The sequence below is a fragment of the Trachymyrmex cornetzi genome, unplaced genomic scaffold (genome assembly GCF_001594075.2).
Source record: "Trachymyrmex cornetzi isolate Tcor2-1 unplaced genomic scaffold, Tcor1.1 scaffold43, whole genome shotgun sequence".
Lineage (NCBI taxonomy): Eukaryota > Metazoa > Arthropoda > Insecta > Hymenoptera > Formicidae > Trachymyrmex > Trachymyrmex cornetzi.
Window position 1 is genome coordinate 437,454 of NW_017299069.1, and position 20,639 is coordinate 458,092.

Genomic DNA, 20,639 nt, shown 5'->3' on the forward strand with positions numbered 1-20,639 from the left:
GTTCATCAATGACTTTGATGGTCCATAACTCGGACCCCAGTGGGCGGATTGTGGACCACAACCAGTGTTTCGTAAAGGGCTTGAAACCAGCTTTCTCATCCCATGGTGAAAAACTAGGGGTTCCATTTAAAAAAACCATCGTGACCCCTGAATGACCTTCAAAATGACCTTCCAAGGATTTTTCAAGGTCAGTACCATACTTCCCCCGTGTAACCCTAAACTTTTCATACGAAACATTTTTCTCTATCCCTACTAGTTTTCGAGATATTTGACTGGATCACTTCAGATGGTCCACCCTGTATATTAAATACATTATACATTGAATACATTGTATTTTTTTGTATGTGGCGTATTACCCGCATGGTGGCATATTACTCAATTTTCAGCACTTTCGTATTTATTTATTTTTAATAACAAAAAATGAATATATTCGATTCTAATTATACACAAATGATAGATAAAGGATGGAAGAAGAAGATCAGTATGTAAAATTACTTTAAATTAAACAAATAATTACTCAAAAATCTAATTTCGCTTTAGTGTGGCATATTCATCCCACTTACCATACTTACAATCTATTCTACGTGCACCTTTGAAACATTTTATTTTTTTTTATTTGCTAACATATTCTACAGATTATAATAAGACACGTGTTTCGTGAGAAAAATGTGAGATTTTTTGTAAAGTTATTGACGCTTGTAAGTTGCATAAATTTATAAAAAACGTCGCTCATGGAACATTCAAATTATTATATCGTCGAAATAATTAGTCGTACAAAAAAAATGTAAGATTTTCCGAGATTAAAAGTCCGATTCTAAAGATCTTAAATTGATCTATGGTTGGATTATTTTTAATTTATTATTTTTATATAAATAAATCATTTTCCATTTATTTACAATTTTTATGAACATTTTTCATCATTAACTCATCAATTTAAAAAATTTGGAAAAAGTATCATATTTCCATTTCAATTATAAGTAACTGAAAATTTCAAAATAAAACTCGAATGGTCTGCATAGTTAAACGAAACAGACTTTTAATCTCGGAAAATCTTACATTTTTTTATACGACTAATTATTTCGACGATATAATATAATAATTTGAATGTTCCATGAGTGACGTTTTTTATAAATTTACGCAACTTACAAGCGTTAATATTTTACAAAAAAATCTCACATTTTTCTCACGAAACACGTGTCTTATTATTATATGTAGAATAGGTTATGTGTAGAATATGTTAGCAAATTAAAAAAATAAAATGATATTTCAAAGATACACGGTTTGAAGTAGAACAGATTGTAAGTATATACTAATAAAGTCATTTTAAGAAGAAAAAACGTGTAAAATATTAACTTACTTTCAATGATACAAATTAATACAAATTTAGTTGTGTTAATTTTTTCCTTCATTTTTTTTATGGTCCTGCCAGCTTAAATTTGGAGACACTGGTAGTGTCTCGGCGCTAAGCCAAAGCGCAGCGACACTGTATTATCAATGTTATTGTTTTCTTAAAAATGACATAATATAAAATTGTTTTTGGCAGTACAAAATAGTAGAAATTCAATCGTATTGATTTCTGATATTATTTTTCTTTTTATCTTTTATTTTGAATTGGTCCTACTGGCTTAATAATAAGCCAGCAGCGCCACGATTTTTTTCGAAATGGCACGTGGTACAAAATTATTATTATACAGTAAAAAAGAAAATGTTAATTTTAACATTTTTTACATGTCCCAGGAGATCCACTCTTTAATTTTAAGTTAAAGTAACTCATTTGTCTTGTGTTATTTATTAATGAACTAATAATGTTAAATAATTGACACAATACTTTACATTTATATTTGTTATTTTGACTTTAAGGGTGATTTAAAACTAACATATAAAATAAATAAAGTACATAGAAGAGTAGTTGCAGTAATTCGTAAAAAAATGTTAATAAAACATTTTTGTTTGTATAATGTGAATGAAAAAATTCTTAGATATTAAATTGACTTTGAGATATATAAATTAATTGAAACAATTGTATTAAAAACACTCAAAATAACATTCCATTTTTAATTGACATGCGCAATTGTTAAGTTAGGAAGGTGACATGAATCTAACACATCAAAATGTTACAAAAATAATAACATATCAGTTGTATGTTTATTTTACATTGAAGTAATAATCAAAATGTGGTAACACAAGAAAAATTCTACATATGGACGCACGATTTTTTTACTGTGTAATGGTACAATTTAGTACAAAATGAGTACTAAAAATTTCGATAGGTCCGATTTGATTCTGCTGATTTAGTCCTGCTAGCTTTATAGAGCTTATCTCAGCCAGAGTTGAAGTTTGAACCTACTGGAGCTCTTGACATATTAGAATATCAATAGCTTTCAAATTATAGTTACCTAGAAGTACCAAATCTCTCGCTAAATAAATTTCTAGCAATGTCAGATGAAAAATTTCTCTTTATTTAATTCTAAATTGGTTTTAACTTTATAAAATTTAATATGTACATAGTTGAGGAGATGGGCGGAATAAAGGCCTATACTAATTACAAAATTTTGATTTTAATAAAAATAAAAATAACTTGCTACTTTTTTATTATACACGAATGAATACAGTATCAAATGAATTTATGTAATGTTTTTAAGAAGTTATATGTTACAATACTTCTTTATTATGATCAATATTATATAAAAAAGCTAATTTCCGGAAAAAGGGCCTAAATAGAATCGTGCCTTTATTCCAATCCTCTCTCTCACACACACACACACACACACAATTGCTAAAATATATTATACATATAATACCTAATATTGAAAGATTTTAAATATGTTGTGACAGTGTTCAAAAGTTTTTAAAGAATACTAAGACAATAGACATTTGATAAGTAAGTACGACTTTTAGTAAACTCTGAAATGAACAATAGTACGGATGGTTCGTTAGGGACTTTCAACGAGCGAAAAGATGCACAATAGGTCTACCGAGAGCAATTTGCGAGATTTTGTGCTATACATTCGGACGCATCCATGCTTTTTTTATTAGGTCCGACTTGATTCTCTGGGCTCCCTGCTTTTCCTACAGTGATTCAAGCCAAAACCGACAAACTGTCCGCCTCGGTAGCCTCGAAAGTTTTTAACGCCGCGAGAGACGAGTCGAATAGGAAAGCTGCTGCAAAATAGGATTTGGGAGGTAGGAGCTTCCGGGGATTTGAGCGAAAGAAGCGCTTTTGTGAGCGCGTAATACAACGCGAGTAAGCGCGCGCGCGCGCGCGTAATGCATTCTTCCTAATCTGCCGAGTTCTGTCATTTTATATGCACGTACGTATTGTTTTCCATGTAAGAGAGGAAAGACACGTTCGCGCAATATCGCCAAGCAAATTCAAAAGCTCATAGTGGAGCAATTTAGAATAACTCTGCTATATACATTCATATTTGTTGAAAATTTTCAAACACATCTTGTGCTATACGCTCCTGTATGCTCTTGTCATACAAAAGATGTAACAATTAATGCTTAATGATTTTTGAGAAACATTAAGATAATGGAAATATATAAAAAAAAAATACATAACTTTTAGTGAACTCTGAAATGAATAGCATGGACGGCGAGATGGACGGTTTGTTAGGGACTTTCCATTAACAAAGTAAATATTTAAGCGAGCTCCTTGGCGAACTATGAGAGATATAATTGTGCTACTATTGACGTAGTAAAGACGTAGAAATGACGAAATACATTTCGACACATAATATCGCAACGATAAACATTCGACGACATTGATTTTTATCGGTTTGCCTTTGACGACGAAGGTTGTATATTTTTCATACGTATCCTTTCATATTTTAATTTCACGCAGGAAACGTAGTCAAACGCAGCAGACCGAGGATTTCGTGCACTGTCGCGTTTTGCATTTGCTAAGGCTGCCACGTCGCATTCAAAGTCGCGGATGTGCAACAATGCCGCCCGCTCTAATTTAATGTGCAACGAACCCTTTTTGTCGCTACCTCTTTATACCTTCGGGAGAATAATGAAAGCTCCTGAATTATTGAAAATACTTCTTCGTATTTTGTATCATTATACGTACCTACTGACATACATCTTTTTTCGAAACGTCCTTCCTAAAAAAAAATTAGTTTATTTGGACTTTAATTTCGGAAGCAAATACATGAGCTTTTCTAACAAGACATCATGTGTTCTTTTTTATCTTCAATTATAGAAAAAAATTTGGTTGTATAAATTGGAAATATTAATAGATTCAAAAAGGTACAAATTAGATATGTACAGTTAAATTTATTAAATATTCTAGTCGAGATAATCAGAAATCAATTACGATAAGAATTTTGATTGACATGATCAGAATATATTTTGTTTCCTACTTTTTGTTCACTCTAAAAAATATGGGTGTGGCTTTAATACCCTGTAGTGTCTATGGGCGGTAGTCATTGTCGATTCTTATATTCAAGACCATTTTAAGTACAGTCTTAAAATGTCACGAACCAATCAGAGGGCCGTATTAGCATCTTAAGACATTAGCACTTAAGACGAGCTTGAAACTTAAGAACTTAAGGACTATGAATACCGGCCTATATAATTCTCACCGTGTTGATGTTAATATGAATATGGTGTGGATTTAAATTCACTATTTTGTCAAAATTGAGAACGTTTATAATTGGTTACGACAAAAATTAAATTTATTAATAGAGGAGAAGGTGTTATGGCCAGTGTTGTATATTGTGGCCTCCCTTAATATTTCCGCTATTATATAACGAATCCTAATGATTACTTATGGAACTATTTGTCCAGTAGCTCGTCATTACACCATGACGCTAATATACCAATACTCAATAGCCAGCAATTATTATATAACGCATTTTTACTTTCAAGTATTTTAAAACGTTTTTGAAGTACATTTTAACATTTAATTACACCTCATTTTTCGTAAACGTATTATCACATGAATATATGTATTTTTAAGTATGTTATTTGCTATTTAACATTTTATTTATCTGTATTTTAAGTTATGCAAATTTAAACAATAGCATGGCATTTTACTAATGTTGCTCTCTATGGGTATTGATTACTCACGACCTTTTTTTTAAGGTTTCCATATCAAAATAAATATTTGATAATCGATTGTAGCTCTACTATTAATCCATAGTTTATATTACGTGTGCTTTTTTAGTACTTATATGAGCAGCTTATATGCAGAAGTTATGTGAATGTATATAAATACATTCATTTACATATATTTTAAAATGTTTTACTGTTTTGTTAATTTTGTAACCAAATACTGTTTTCTAAACAAAATTAATATTTTAAGAGTATTTTTATGGAAGGCCACATTACCACCCATTTTTGTTTTAAAGTCATTATGCAATGTCGCCACATTTTTATTAATGGTATCCTAAGTAATAAATATTTCGTGACTTCGAGTCCAGAATCGATTCAACAACATTTCAACGAATGCAATTATCAAGATTTAAACTTAAATATTGATTATTAACAAAGTTATTGTGTAAAATATAACTGGGGTGCCATAATACCACCTCTCTTCTCCTCTATATTTTTTCAAGAATTTGTTAGGTTTTTTGTTTCAGATAAACTCTGTATATGAAAGCTATGTGTTTAGCGTAAACCATTATTTATACGGACAAGCTTGTTAATTAACAGTTATTCCAGTGCTATTTGTTAATATTTTTAATTAAAAATTTTATATAACTAATCTACATGTAAAATATTGATCAACTTTGTTTGAATAAAGTTAATAGTTTTCGCGAAAAAATTTGTAAAAATAAGTATCTTTTTGACCCTTGTATAGGTATCCTCCTCCTTCTTCAATTCCATGCCTATTATTCAGCACAGAAAAGCAATCGATGTAAATTGATCGCTAATCAAAATAGAATTTCGCAAAACTATGTTTTATGAATCTCGGTTAGACTCTTAATGTACTCTGGGAATTACTGCGACCCCCATTTGCGCTTTCCAGGTAATCGTATCCTAAATCGTCGATCGTAGCCGTAAAAACCGCCATTTTTACGTACGGGTAATCCGGAGCGCGCTGAATTGACTCGACCTGCATAAATAAGCTCTTCGTAAATCAGTCCGACGTCTCGCGGCGCGCAATCTTGTTGTCATCTCCACGTTCGCGGTCACAACGGTTCGATTTATATGTATATCGAAGTTCGCGGCCGCGTGCGAACCAATCGGCGCGCGGCGACTCGCGGCCGGCGCTCCGGCGACCAATCACGATCGCGTTCCTTCGTCGGCTCCTAGACGGACCAGCTAGACGAGCCGCGCTGGCTCGAACGCGTCAGTCTGTTCTGTTGTTTCGTGTGGAGAGGAGTGTTTCGCGCGGTTCACACACTCCGCCGGGTGTTCTCTCTTCCTCGGTGATTCTCACGCGTTTCCCCGAGTTTTGTCGCGCCTCGCAGCTCGGATTTTCCCCGGTTTTTTCTCGCCAAGCGACTCACGTCCCACTTGGTAGCCAAGACAGATCTCGGATACTCCCGCGTCGCGCGTACGTGACGCGATTTGCAAATTGACGTTCGCGAATGTGACGCTGGAAGGAGAAAAAAAGAGTGAAGTGGCTGCCCCGAGTAGCGAGAAACACCACCTTGACATTGATTGCCGGCTAGGAGAGAAGGGTAAGCTAGATGTTTACTGATTCTCTTATTTGGAGCTGTGATATATTACGGAATATTATGTATATATCTCTATCTCTATCATCTTCATTCCGCATAATCTCGTTATACTATATATGAATTTGGGACGCAGTAGATTACAAGATGTTTAAACTGAATACGTTACTCTCAGGTCTTTATAAAAAAAACAAAAATTCTTTCCGTTATTATGAATATACGTTTCTACCACCTCCGCCCCTCATTTCACATATACATGTATAATCTCATTTTAATACGAATTCATTTACAACAGAATCTTTGAATGATACGATGAATTCGATCACATATTGTATTACATTAGATGAGTGAGAGAGAACATTAAAGACTGATTTATATAAAGTATCTAAATGCAGTGGCATAATAGAATCAATTTTGAAATAATAAATGTGTATTCTGTTAACTAACGTGACAATATCGTTTTTGGATATTGTTTAAAATATTTGTAAGCTTTAATATTTGACTCTATTAATTTCAAGTATTGTAGCTTTTACTAATCCAGTGTAAGTCCCAAAACACAACAGGTATAATAAGCCTTAAATCTTGAGAAATTAACAATCATAGTCGATTATTCGTCTCGCATTCGACTGTGATAGATCAATTTCTTAAGTCTTAAGGCTTACTGGGCCAGAATCAGACTATGCATTGAGAAAATTGAACCTGAAGATTGAAGATTGAAATTAGACCAATGAGAAAAAAGAAATTTTAGCTCCTTTTATTTTAATTGGCCAAATTTCAATTTTTCAATCTTTAATCTCAGTTTTCAGTGCGTAGTCTAAGGCCGGAATCAGACTATGCATTGAAGATTGAGATTGAAAATTAAAGATTGACATTTCATCAATGAAGACAAAGAAATTTTGGCTTCTTTTGTTCTGATTGGTTAAACTTCAATCTTTCAATCTTCAATCTCATTTTTCAATGCGTAATCTGATTCCGGCCTAATACCGACTCTACATCTATTGTGTTTCAGGACTAATGCAAGTGATCGAATTCGCGAATAATTACACAGCAACGGTCTTACACCGACGATTCGCGATTGTTAAACACGACAACAGTAGTTTCTCGTGTTCTCCGCTTACAAACACAAACGGCCAGACATTTATTAATTTCTTAAGGTTGTTCCATCTTTTGGTAAATTTTACCTGTTGTAAATAACAAGATTACCCAACTACAAGCGCGGATTACCAAATTTACCTAACAGGTAAAATTTACCAAAAGGTGGAACAATCGGCTCTAAGAGACACGAATAACCTGCGAACGGATCGTGTCGTTCGTAAGAAGGGACACTGAATTGTTGCCGCTGCTTTACATTTAACAAATATCAAGTAAGACAAGAGGTTCCGGTTACGATACGACGGAGGGGCGCAGAGGAATCTGTGAATGCCAAACCGGTTGTGTTGAGAAGGTCAGTTACTGCATTGGCGCCACCCTTGGGTTTTGTTCATTTTGGTCACAGATACTTTGGAGTTCTTAGGTCACTGTTCTAAATTCTATGACCTCACACGTTCTTGAGACTCGCAGAACATCGATCGAGTTCGAACGAGTTTTTGAAATAGTGTTGAACGAGAGCTTAAAAACCAGTTTCTTTCACGTTTTACTCGAATTGGTGTAATTATACGTATAATAAAAGTCAAAGTTTGTATATTTTCATATTAATTACGAATATAAATTTTGAATTTTACATTTATGTACATAAGTTTGAGCACATTAACAATAATTACAAAATAACAAAAGCTACGAGCCAACGATATATATATATATAATATAATATGTATTAAAGCCAAATCATTTCGAAATATACATTATCCATCACTCTTATATTACAACGCGTGGCCACACTAAAACGCGAATTTAAAGCTATAACGCTGTTAATCTAAGATAATAAATTACAAACATGTGCTCTAAATATCATTACAAAGTATAAAATATCATCATCGTATACAAATTCTCACAAGATGTTTCAACCTCCCATGAGGTCATCTTCAGCTGTCTATAACGGAAAATTAAATAATATATAAATACTTGTGTCTCCTGACAGTAAAATTTACTGCAGAAAGTGATCGTCCATATTTCAAAAACGTAGAAGATGTACCAACATCGTGCGACACATATTGCTCTTATGATATTATTATAACTCCTCTCGATATCATTACAATTTTGTCTTGCCATCAATCCACTTCTATTGGCAATCCTTGGTTCACAATTGATGTGTAAAACTTAGAGACCGTTACAAATCAGTCGATAAATACAATTCAAAAATCTCTTTCTAAATAATTAAACTCTTACATTAATATCTCTTAACAATCTGTCTATTGCAACTTGTAAATTATAAAACTAACAATTCTGTAAAAGGATCGCATAAATATCTCAGTCTTTATGTGCCATGCTCCCCATCTCCATAATTTAGCCAAATTCAAACAACGTTTTACATTCGTTATTAAAATAGAGCTCTGCGAGCTCTTTTACACGTCATACTTCGTTAACAATAATTATTGGACTGATTACGTTAAATGTCGCCTTAGATACAGACAGCAAAAATAAAATTGGCAGAAGCCGCCATCATCGTGCTATTAAAGTTTAATACGCACGTAATTTTAATAGCACGACGATGGTGGTTTTTGCCAATTTTATTTTTACTATCTGTATTTAAGGTGGCATTTGATGTATTCAATCGAATAATAATTATTACGATACACTGAGAGAAAAAAAATTGTTAACTTGACTTATTAAAATATTATAAATTGGTTTAGCTTGTCTTTATTTCTTTCGTAGGAGTATATTATGATTTGAGTCAAGTATATTATACTTTACATTGAGAAAAAAATTATTAACTAAATTAGCTTAAACAATATAATATAGGGTTAAGAACCAACTTAGGATAATATGTAAGTAACAATATTATTGTAAGCAATCTAAAAACGTACAGACGTTTCGACTCTTATCGGATTTACACACATTATCCTGAGTTGGTTCTTAGTCCTATGTTATACTGTTTAATTTATTTAATTATTGGAACCGTTATTATTTATTGAAATTTAAATTAACTTAGTTCATCTTTTTTGTTAAAAAAAGTATATATTTGAGTAAAATATACCGTTCATATATTATATTTGACTTAAATACATACATTCTCGTGCGAAAGAAATAAAGACGAACAAAACTAATTTAGTCTATTTAACAACGTTTTTTCCTCGGTGTAAGGATAGAAATGAAAGACCAATTATGAAAATAGAGTAATAAAAATAAATAGTAAAGGAAGTGTTATTTTATTAGAGTCATTTTATTAGATGCACTAAAACAACGTGGGGGATGCACGAGACCCCATTGTATGAAAGCTCTCTTATATGATGGCAAGATGTATGTGTGGTATTCTAGGATCAATAGAGAAAGGAAAAGAAGAGAGAACGAGTAAACCTAAAGGAGGGCGGCTTCGATGGATCTCGTTTGAAGCCTCGAAGGCCAAGGCTGCCGCTTACGCCAAACTGCGCAGGAGAAAGAGAACCAGGAAACCGAGTGAGATAGAAATCGGAATAGAGAAGAAAGAGATGAGCTATCTGACACGTGGGCGAACTCCGAAGACTCACAAGCTTGGGCGTCGCTAAAGAGAGAAGGAGATAGACAGGCGAGAAAGAGAGAAAGGTAGGGGATTACGTAAGGCCTCGTGCAAGAACGAGGAGGATTGAAGGAGAACTGCCGCTTTGGAATGCAGCCCGCAGATTTGTAATGATTACATAGCAGTCAGCACGTTCGTAGCGTTCGACCTTTAACCCTTTCGGTAAAATTGTCGAATATGCGCATTTTTTTAATTAAAAATATTGGGAATCAAAATTTACCTTTTGCACGAATAGTTTCGAAATATTTTATTGCAACATTTAATTTAATATCTGATTTTGAATCGGTTACTACAAAATTAAATTTTATTTCATATATACATATATAATTTCTCCTGTATTTAAATAGTATATATATACATATATGCATATGTATCTTGTATAATATTTCTCTATGTAACAATGTTCTGTACAAACTATCTGCTGCTTTAGCAGTAACCGCCGTTAATCCTAATTGAATCTGGTTTTGCCGTGTTGCGCACGAAGCTGCAATGCAGAAAAGGAGAGCAAATTGATAATCTAGGATTAGTTAATATACGATCGACACAAAACTGGCTTAAATAGACAGTATTAATATTCCATCGATGGTTGGAAAATCCCTAGGAGGCGAACGAGAAACTGGAAACTATAATTAGCGAGTACCTATTACTTCAATGGGTCATCAATTAATTAACGTTGATTTAAATACTGTTTTTCTAACTTAAGTTAATTGCACTAATCATATATATTCGTAAAATTCTTTGATTCTGAGAACAAATTACTCGAAGCAATTATTATTAAAAAAAATAATTAAACTTATTTTAAATATCATCTTATTTTTTTTTATAATTTTCTTAACATTATATTTTATGATTATTAATACGTTCATACATATTTACTATTAAAGTGTATATATTTACTCTCTCAAAATCTCATTGAAAAAAATTCCTTAATTTTTACGTACTTTTTAATTCAAAAGCTTTCAACATATTGAATCACATACTTCTCTTAGTTTAATCTCTCATATTCATCAATCAAAAATGACTCCCGACCGTGTGTGTCTCATCGTGTATCCGTTAACGCATACCAAAAATAGGGTACTCTCTCGAGATTCGTTTGCAGAGGAATATGTGCTCGTTGCGGTAGCCGCGTGTTACTTAACGTGCCAGATGTCCGCGTCACTACACGGTGCCGCATTAGCAATTTCGTGGGATTGTGAGAGGAGGACGCGAAATCCACTTGATATATCTGAAAGCCCGTCGGCCTGCAATTGCGAAGCCGCGGCGACATGACGCGCGAATTATACACCTTTATATTACGGTTCATTTCATATGGCTTTCATATACGATCACGGCGGGAGAGCTAGAGAAAAAGAGAGAGGCGAGCGAGAGAGAGAGAGAGAGAGAGAGAGAGAGAGAGAGATCTATGTGGAATTTGCACGAGTTTACTCCGTATTTGTTCGCTAGAGAGGGCGGATATTCTCGGAATAATATCACGTTTAATATATCCCATATATCGTGTCGCATCGTTATCAACGATTTAGATATCTCTCAGTCAGAAATATTATAGCGATTGATTATTGTACTTATCGCATCGATGAGTCTATCAAGTATCTACGGCTGGTATTCATCATTGATTCGCATATTTAAGACTGTCTTTTTATATTTAAGTACAGTCTTAAGATGTCACGAACCAATTAGATGCCGTTAGCATCTTAAGACATTATTTAAGACGGTCTTGAAATAACAGATTATGAATAGCGGCTTATGATAACCGTGCTTCCGTTTCAAATCGTCTTATTGCGTACAATGGATGTTTACTACCTAGAAAACTTAGAGATTTCTATTCACTATTGAAAATCAGATATTTTCATGGAATTTTATCAGAATTCACGGACATTTTTGGAATTTTATTTTTAAATTCTATCTTTTTCTGAAAACATTTCTTTGATTTTTTTTTTATAATGCAAAATGTTGATCAAATGCAATCAGTTAGCAGTAAATATCACACACATATCCCCATATATTCACGTATATTTTGGTGTACTTCATTTTTTTTATTAAATTTTATTTTTTATTAAAAAAATCGAGGTAAACAATAGAAGACTCACAAGGAAATGTACTACATCGCAAGAAAACTAACATTACCAAAAGATCATGTTTGAAATAAGAATTCTAAATGGTAAAATCTTGGAATCTTATGGATTCTGTATTCGACTTGAACTGGAACACGTTCGACCATTGTAACTTAGATACAAAACGTCTCGAGAATGATATATTTTTGAAAAAAAATGTTTCCCAAGTCCCAAGTCAGATACAGAATGCATAGGATCCCAAAATTTGTTTATCTAAAATATTTATTTTAAATGTGATCTTTCAACTAATAATATTAATTTTTTTTTTATCACTTTTACCTTGTCAACAGAACAAAATAGCTCACTGATATTTTAGTGCACTTTGTTTATACTATTCTACAGATTTTGCGTCTCCATTATAGAATATGATATATAATATAATTATGAGATATATAATTATGTATCATCAAACTCTGTATCTATTGTGGAATTCTTTACTTTTACTAATTTTTAATATGTATTTTATTTGCGTTGCTTACACTTCAATTTCATTCCTTTATTTCCAAGTTACATAAAAAAATTTTATAATTTTACCTGGAATTTTGTACAAAAATACTTGAAAAATCCGGGAAATTTATTTTTGAATTTTTTGTACAAAATTTCAATAAACACCCTGATAAAAAATTCACGTAAATTGCAACAATTTTCACGTAACATCTCGCTTGACTCGTCGATTTATTACTCTCACCTCGCGTTTGTCTCTAGAGGTTTCCCATATCTAATTATTTCCCGTATGAATATCGATCGGGGAAAAATTGAATAAAATTAATTGCCACCGGGTAAAATATTAAGAATATCTACCATGCATAAATGAGATGGCATACAATTGGATTTATTCTCATTACAAGCGCGACGTGTGTGTGATTTACTCGATGCACTACGCTTGTCTAATTAACAGATAACATTATTGTCAAGGACAAAAAGTTGGTTATTAGAATAAAAGTTGACAGATCGTGTAGTGCTACCATTGACCTATCATGTTGGTAGCATGACGTTTATCGTGTTTATCTCGATACTCTTCATATCTATCTGATTTACACAGTAAATACTTGAACTACTTCTTGCAATGAGTATCTATAGAGAGTATTATCTTGCTTCCTCTTATTGATAAGAGTTTTTTCTTATAAAGCAAATATAGATATGAAAGAGGTAAGATAAACTGAGTAAAAGAAATTACTTATTGTTAGTATTTATTTAGTTTTTAATTTAATCTATGTCGCTTTCATGAACTTTACAAATTTCTCTTTGAAGTAAATATTGTTAGAATTTTGCTTTGAAATAGGTATCTGTTATTTTTCGTATCCTTTTACTTGTAAATTAATAAAAAAACATCGTAATGTTTTTAATATGGAATTTTTCGCATTGCTATTTACTTTTAAAAATTGTTTAATTGAATTGTTCGATTGCTTTAAAATTATTTTGATTTTTAGTTTTTATTTATTCCACTCGTAAATTGAGAAAGCGAGACAATCTGTTGGTGTGAAATATAGGCTTCTGGGTGAGATAAAGTGTTTGTACTTGAAACAGCAAAATAATTATGAACACTGACCTCTTTCTCCTCTAATGAGTCAAAATAATAATGATATACCTATTATATGTCGGTGCTTGTAATCGTTGTGTGTAAATGGACCACAACACAGGCCACTCATCGTGCTCGTCATAAATCGTGTCGCCCCTAACTAACGTCAGCATGGAACTGTCGCACTGTATACATGCCGCGCGATAATTGAACGCACGGCGCGCAAAGTCATCACTTTGCCTGTAAATTATTTTTTATCACACTGCGCGTTGTTTCCCCGGGGATATTACCGAGCGTGCGCTCTCCGATGCTTTTCGAGGTCCGCGAGCTATCCCATCGCGTGCGTTATCGTCCGAAATATATGAGCGTGTTTCGGTCGGTAAGCTCGTTGGATCGTGTGCAATGCGCTGGATTTCGGTCGTTTCTTTGTTTATGGTTCACCGAATGTCGTGCAAATTTCATTTCAACTCGACGCACCGGAAGCATCACGCAAAGTGATTGTTTTGCGATATTAAAGAATTTTTGATTAAATTGTCGAGGATGGCAGTCAAATTAAATTAGCGTGGAATTTTTCACGAAATCGTTGACTTCGAGTACCTCACTGCAGACTACAAAGGTCGCTCTCGGCGACATTTCTTGAAGTAACATTTAACATACTTTCGACTGCCATTGTAAATATATTGTTCACAATTCTGCGTTGCGTTTTAATTTTTCCACGATAATGTAGCTTCCGTCATAATATTGAAAGAGTAACCTGAGACGCAGTTCTACAAAAACGACGGAAAGTTTTTATTAGATTAACCGTGTAAAGAACGATTGCGTAACAAAAAAGAAGAGAGAGAAGAAAGAGATATTTATTCTCATTAATCATTCTTCAGCTAGAAAGGTAGGTTTCCATGAAAAGCAATTATTTTGCAACGAATATTGACGATACAAAAAGAAAATGAGGAAATATCAAGTGAATTGCATGGTTGCGATGGATGATATTTCTTGCTATCATTGTGTGTTACGTGTATAAAAGTCACGCGCTCAAACGATAGCGATTTACGCCTTTCATACCGCTCGCACAATCCGAGTCACGAAGAACGATCGTCGTTACTATTCAGCCACGCTCTGGTTCCCCATTATATCATGAACAACATATGTCGTGGAAAATATCTTGTGGGGTTTACGTCCATTCATCGACGATGACCAAATTGCGCATTGTGTCGTTTTATTAGCTCGCCCGGATAAATAGATTACGCTCTTTACATATGTTGTCGTTTCAATGTGGCTTTCTACGTAACAGATTATAGAGTAACGTCAACGATTGGAGATAATATTGAAACAATCTTTCGATTTATTGGCTTTCTTCCAACTTATTGGAATCTTTTTAATGGTACAATATTATTATATGGACATTTTATTGAAAGATTAATCGAGGGAACTATTATAAAGAATCGGAAGATCTTTCTTTCAATATCTGTAAAATTCAAGTTTGAATTCAATCTTTCTTTAATAAAATCTGATTATATGTATTGTGAAATTTGAAAAGAGGAAATTTTGATATTCAACTGTAAATTGAAGCCTTGTTAAAAAAATAGTTGTGTTAAAAATTCTGTATAACGATGAATTGAACAATCTTGCGTACTCATCTTTGAATTTTAATTTATTCTTAATGCTATTCCATTACTAATTAGGTAGCTTTATCTTATATTATTTTATCATGATTAACTTTTAACATTAATCGCAGTTTTGTACATTTATACATAGCATATAATATTCTTGCATATTATTAATTTATTAGTGTACGTTTCTTTAAAATTCTTGGAGAAAATTGGAAAGGTCTAAATTGGAAAAATCTATTGCTATCTTTTTTTCTTTTTATATTTTCCTTTTGCAACCAAATTTGATTTTATTCTCAGTCACACAGCTTCAAATACATTGTCTCAGTACCGAGAGAGCCGCAGAATGGCACGAGTTTGGGTTTCGGAATGGCACGATCACGATCGTTATTCCGCATACGGGTCCGCTTTATCACGGCTCGCTTACGATGGCAGGCGCGCGTTTAATCGCATCCGCCGGCCTCACGGATCGCGGATTGTTATCGGGCCAATTACGACCCGTCGACGGTCGCTTTAAATTGACGACGACGATGAAGACGACGTTTGGCATTTGTGGTTGCGGCACCTGCTCTACTGCTTCGCACTTATACGACCGCATTGTTTACGTACGCTTCCACGTCAATGGCATGCATATCGCACGACATAAATTGGTCAACGCAGGAAATACATTAATATATCTTTGACGTGTGGTGGTTTCGATATGATTTAATTGCGCATATAATAACTGATAATGAAAATAATGAGTCACACACAAATAAAAAATTTACGATCAATTTTGGTCACATTTAATCTCTGTTTATTCTATTAAAGAAAAATTAATTTAAATCGTCTACAATACCATCGCGTCTGCAATTCAGAGAAATTCTAATTTTAATAGTCTGCATAATAAACACCTCGCTTTACTGTTATGAAATAAATATTAAATTAGACTCTCTTTTCTTCATCCTTATTCATTATCCGGTCTTTGCAATGAATGAGCGTTTCCCTTGTCTTTCCAGCGTGTTGATTAAGTGAAAAGGGAGAATCATATTGAAAATAAAGCGCGTATTTCAGTCGTCGGAGTACGTCCCGTGGTTAAAATATGCCTGAACTTTCCAGCCGACACGACGATATAAGCCACCACGTACACTTTACATTCCACGTACGTACACTTTATTTACGTGCTCTATGTGCCCTTAGAGAGTAGACGGGAATAAATAACCAACTCGCCTATTTATTACGCAGTCTTATAATTGCCGTCTATTTTATATGAGTTCTCGAGGGACACATCGTCTTAGAATCTTTTGAAGATGAATCGATAAAATACTATTGATTGTACTTTATATATATATATAATTTGACTATTAAATTATTAATTCCCTCTAAGATCTCGAGCTTTCGTACTTAGTCTTAATTACTTAGCAAACTCTCAGTTACTTAGTAAACTTTTTGAAAAAGAATTATATTTTATAAATTATTTTTAAAATATATTACTATATATATTATAATTTGTAAAAACTTTATATATGTATAAAAATAATTTCTTTTGGAGATTTATGTTGATTTAGAATTTTTTATTGGTTAGAATTTTTATTTTTAGTTTCAGAATATCCATTGCATTAGACATCTAAATCAGAATTTCTAATATCTATAATTCAAAATTTGTGTCGTACAATTTTCGATGTCTCTCTGATATACCACAGTTTCTCGTCTTGGGACGATGTATCTTACAACTGCTGAATTAATAACATCGTTGGTAGGCAACCAGATGATCGAGTTATCAAAGAGAAACAGTTTCATGTATCTCACAGACAAAAATAATTCTATATTAATGTCAAAATTTGAAAATTTATTGATTACGTAATACAGATGCTATGGCTCACATGATGATTTATTTATAGAATGATTTATTTTTTGGCACGTACAGATTGGTAGTGAGTCACTTATGATTGGTAATATGCAGCGATATGAGTCTTCATTGAGAGTTCATTTAGCATACATATCTTAATATGGCCCGTATACTTTTAAGGAAACGTAGCAAGAAGAATGAGTATACCTTCTTATAATTTATGCTGTATAAATATGCACGACGTAGGTACTACTTCTGACTATAAATGTTACACCAATAACTCGAAAGAAACGTATATAAAAAAATACCAAAAATGGTATACTCGTCAAGTGGCACAGTAAACATTAACCACACTTGATATATAGTATGCTGCAGCAATCCTGATGTCAATTTTAACAATACATTTTTCAAGGAATACGCAATGAATGGTACAAAAAATTAGAATAAAAACAATAAATTGATTAAATGCAATAATTTTTAAATTATAATAGAGAAATATTATGCCTGAAAATTGTCCTCCGATCTTCAAGATTAATATTTTATAGTTTCCACTAACAACATAAATAGATACACGAAAGAAAAATTAACACAGTTTACTAATTCCATGCTTGTTGTGGTTTTTAAAAACATTTTTAGATATAATTCATTTTTTGCCCTATTTTTCATTTTACGTGAAAAGAGAGCAAGTCTATTTCTCTAACAGTAAACGTAGTGCAAAAAGATTAGCGCGGACATGGCAGAGAAAAAGTTGGATCTGTATGTTTTTTGTGAGGAAGATTTGAATTATATAGCTCTGACAAGCGCTGTCAAATGTACGATAACAAAATATAAAGGATGACTTCCAAGAACGATTATATAAGTTATTGTTGAAAATATTTATGACGTGCTATAAATTTAATATTTTATATATTTCCTTATGGACGATGTAAATATAAAACTGTTTTTGTAGGGATTTTTTTGATTAATAAATAAAAAATAATATATAATAAATAATATATCGAATGGAAAGTTTTATTATGCTATTGAAGAAGTTAATTGCAAAATTATCACAGATTTTTTTGTAACTATTATTTATGTTTTACTTTAATAATAGGACATCAATATTATAAAAATAATTGATTTTTTTTTTAATTATAGGAAGTTTATTTTAGACTTTTATTCAAATAAAAGATATTCACATAAAAATACAAAGAAATATAAATATTTATGTACACAAATATATTTCAAATGTTTTGAAACACGTTTGTTGTAATCTCTTAGTTTTATTTCGACATCTCTTTTATTATACATTTTCTACGGGAATTACAATATCTTTGTTATTTTAAATAATTTATTGTTTAATTGCGTTTTGATCAAGGAAACCTTGCAATGTTGTATAACGGTTTCTAAAATGTATATCGATCGATATCGTTCATTAATCGTGCGTATATTTCGTGACTAACTGGCATCGTGGCATTTGATATTTTCACGAATCATTGTATTGCGAATTCCTCCACGCCGCGGCCGGTACTGCTTTAATTTTTACAGGAACGCATCGTAGCCGAAAATGCACGTATAGCAATTCTCGGAAGAGAACACGCGCGTTTGGGTTTAAAACCTGTTAAAAACCGAATATTCGTGGTGCGCGCAATTGCAAAACTTGTTAAATACAAAAATAATAAAAAACACATTTGCGACGGTTCTATATTCGCGTTCAAACATTTGCCGTTCAAGTTTGAATTATTTAAACGTAGAATACTTTGTACCGTACACATATTTCGTCATTGACGCAAAGCGTGTAGCATTGCAAAACTTGTTAAACGCATCAATACTTTGACGCAAATACTCCACACGACCCGTTTTCCTGCTAATATATACGAATATTTCTATCTAAGTTTGAAAAAGTGCCATATCACTTTTTCAAAAAAAAAAAAAAATAAATGCTTTGCCAAATAGAAAAATTTTCCTACTGTTAATAAAAAGCTTACTTTTAACTTTTTAATTACGGATTTATCATTACCATAATCTGTTAAAATGAAATTTTTTGTGATTAATTAGGAATTGTAATGAACGAAAAAAGGATCTTTTGAATTTATTTTGTACTTGCAAAAACAATTAAAGACTTTGATAGATAAGTAAAATTTGTTTCATGTTTTACATTTTGTTAGAAATTTAACAGGACAATCTCAATGTCTTATATCTTATATAATACAATCGATATTTGTCTTAAAAAAAACTCGTCTATAAATAACTTAGTTTTTTCTGTTTTCCTCATAGCCGTTTATTTAAGCATCTTTAATAATTTTGCAATCGCACGTCATTGCAACATTAATTTATTAATGCACATTAATTTATTTAGAAGATATAGTTAAAACTCAACAGAATAATAGTAAAATATTTTTTATTGCTATATACCGCGTTGTGTAATATTTTTATATTACTGTTATTGAATATCTCTTGTGTCTTCTAAAGAGACGAGACTTTTGAAATAACGTCCATGTATGTACGTATAATATTTAAATTGATTCAATCATATCTCTGCACGCTTGTGGCGAGTATTGTACTCTACTTGGTAACGTGTACGTAGTATCGTGTTGATTCGATAATTCAGATTCTCGGGACGAGATATATATGCACGTCTGTGTTGTGCAAGGCGGGTACGAACATGGGTTGCGCAACGTGAGTGAAGCTGACACGTGCCGAGGTGGACAAGTTAGAGAATCGATTCGAGTTTAATTTCGCGTTGTGCGAGCACTGGTTTATCAAGGAAACTGGATGCAACGTCATACATACGTATCGTCAATGCAATGCGTTCGTCGCGGTCAGTCAGCTGCGTGCTACAAAATGCAAATATACTTTTTTATATATACTGTCGCATCCGGCTATATTTAATAAACACAAATTTATTCTTTATATGTCGCGCAATAATTTTGCAATAATCCGTTCAATTAATTCGAAAGGTGCAGTTAAAGGTTTTTTTACGTATGCAACGTATAAACGTTTTTTTACATTTTGATTGCTGGGACAGATAATATCGAGAAGTCACGACACACACACACACACACACACACACACACACACACACACACACACACACACACACACACACACACACACACACACACACACACAAACAAATTTACTGAAATATATAAAAATATTTTATATATATTGAATTGAGCGTGTAATATATGTAGGATATAAAATACCTCTTTTACATCTGATTTTCGAGGTTTTTAGAATTTTTTATCAACTTTTTAGTACTGCATTTTCTTATTTTTACCAACATGAGAAAATACGGTATTAAAAAATTCTGAAAA

The 20,639-nt window shown here is 32.5% G+C and overlaps 1 protein-coding gene across 3 annotated transcripts in view; it reads left to right on the top strand.

The window, feature by feature from the left end:
- LOC108764509 (beta-1,4-N-acetylgalactosaminyltransferase bre-4) overlaps positions 1–20,639 on the top strand; it is a 185,654-nt gene that overhangs the window by 37,795 nt on the left and 127,220 nt on the right. Inside the window, exons 1-2 of one of the 3 annotated variants that reach the window (XM_018512790.1) lie at positions 6,317–6,632; positions 10,041–10,304. The exons of 1 other annotated variant lie outside the window; for it this stretch is intronic. The gene's annotated coding sequence lies outside the window, so the exon portion shown is untranslated. Of the gene's footprint in view, positions 1–6,316; positions 6,633–10,040; positions 10,305–20,639 lie in introns of those variants that run through there. One more of the 3 variants, XM_018512792.1, reaches the window with a different exon arrangement.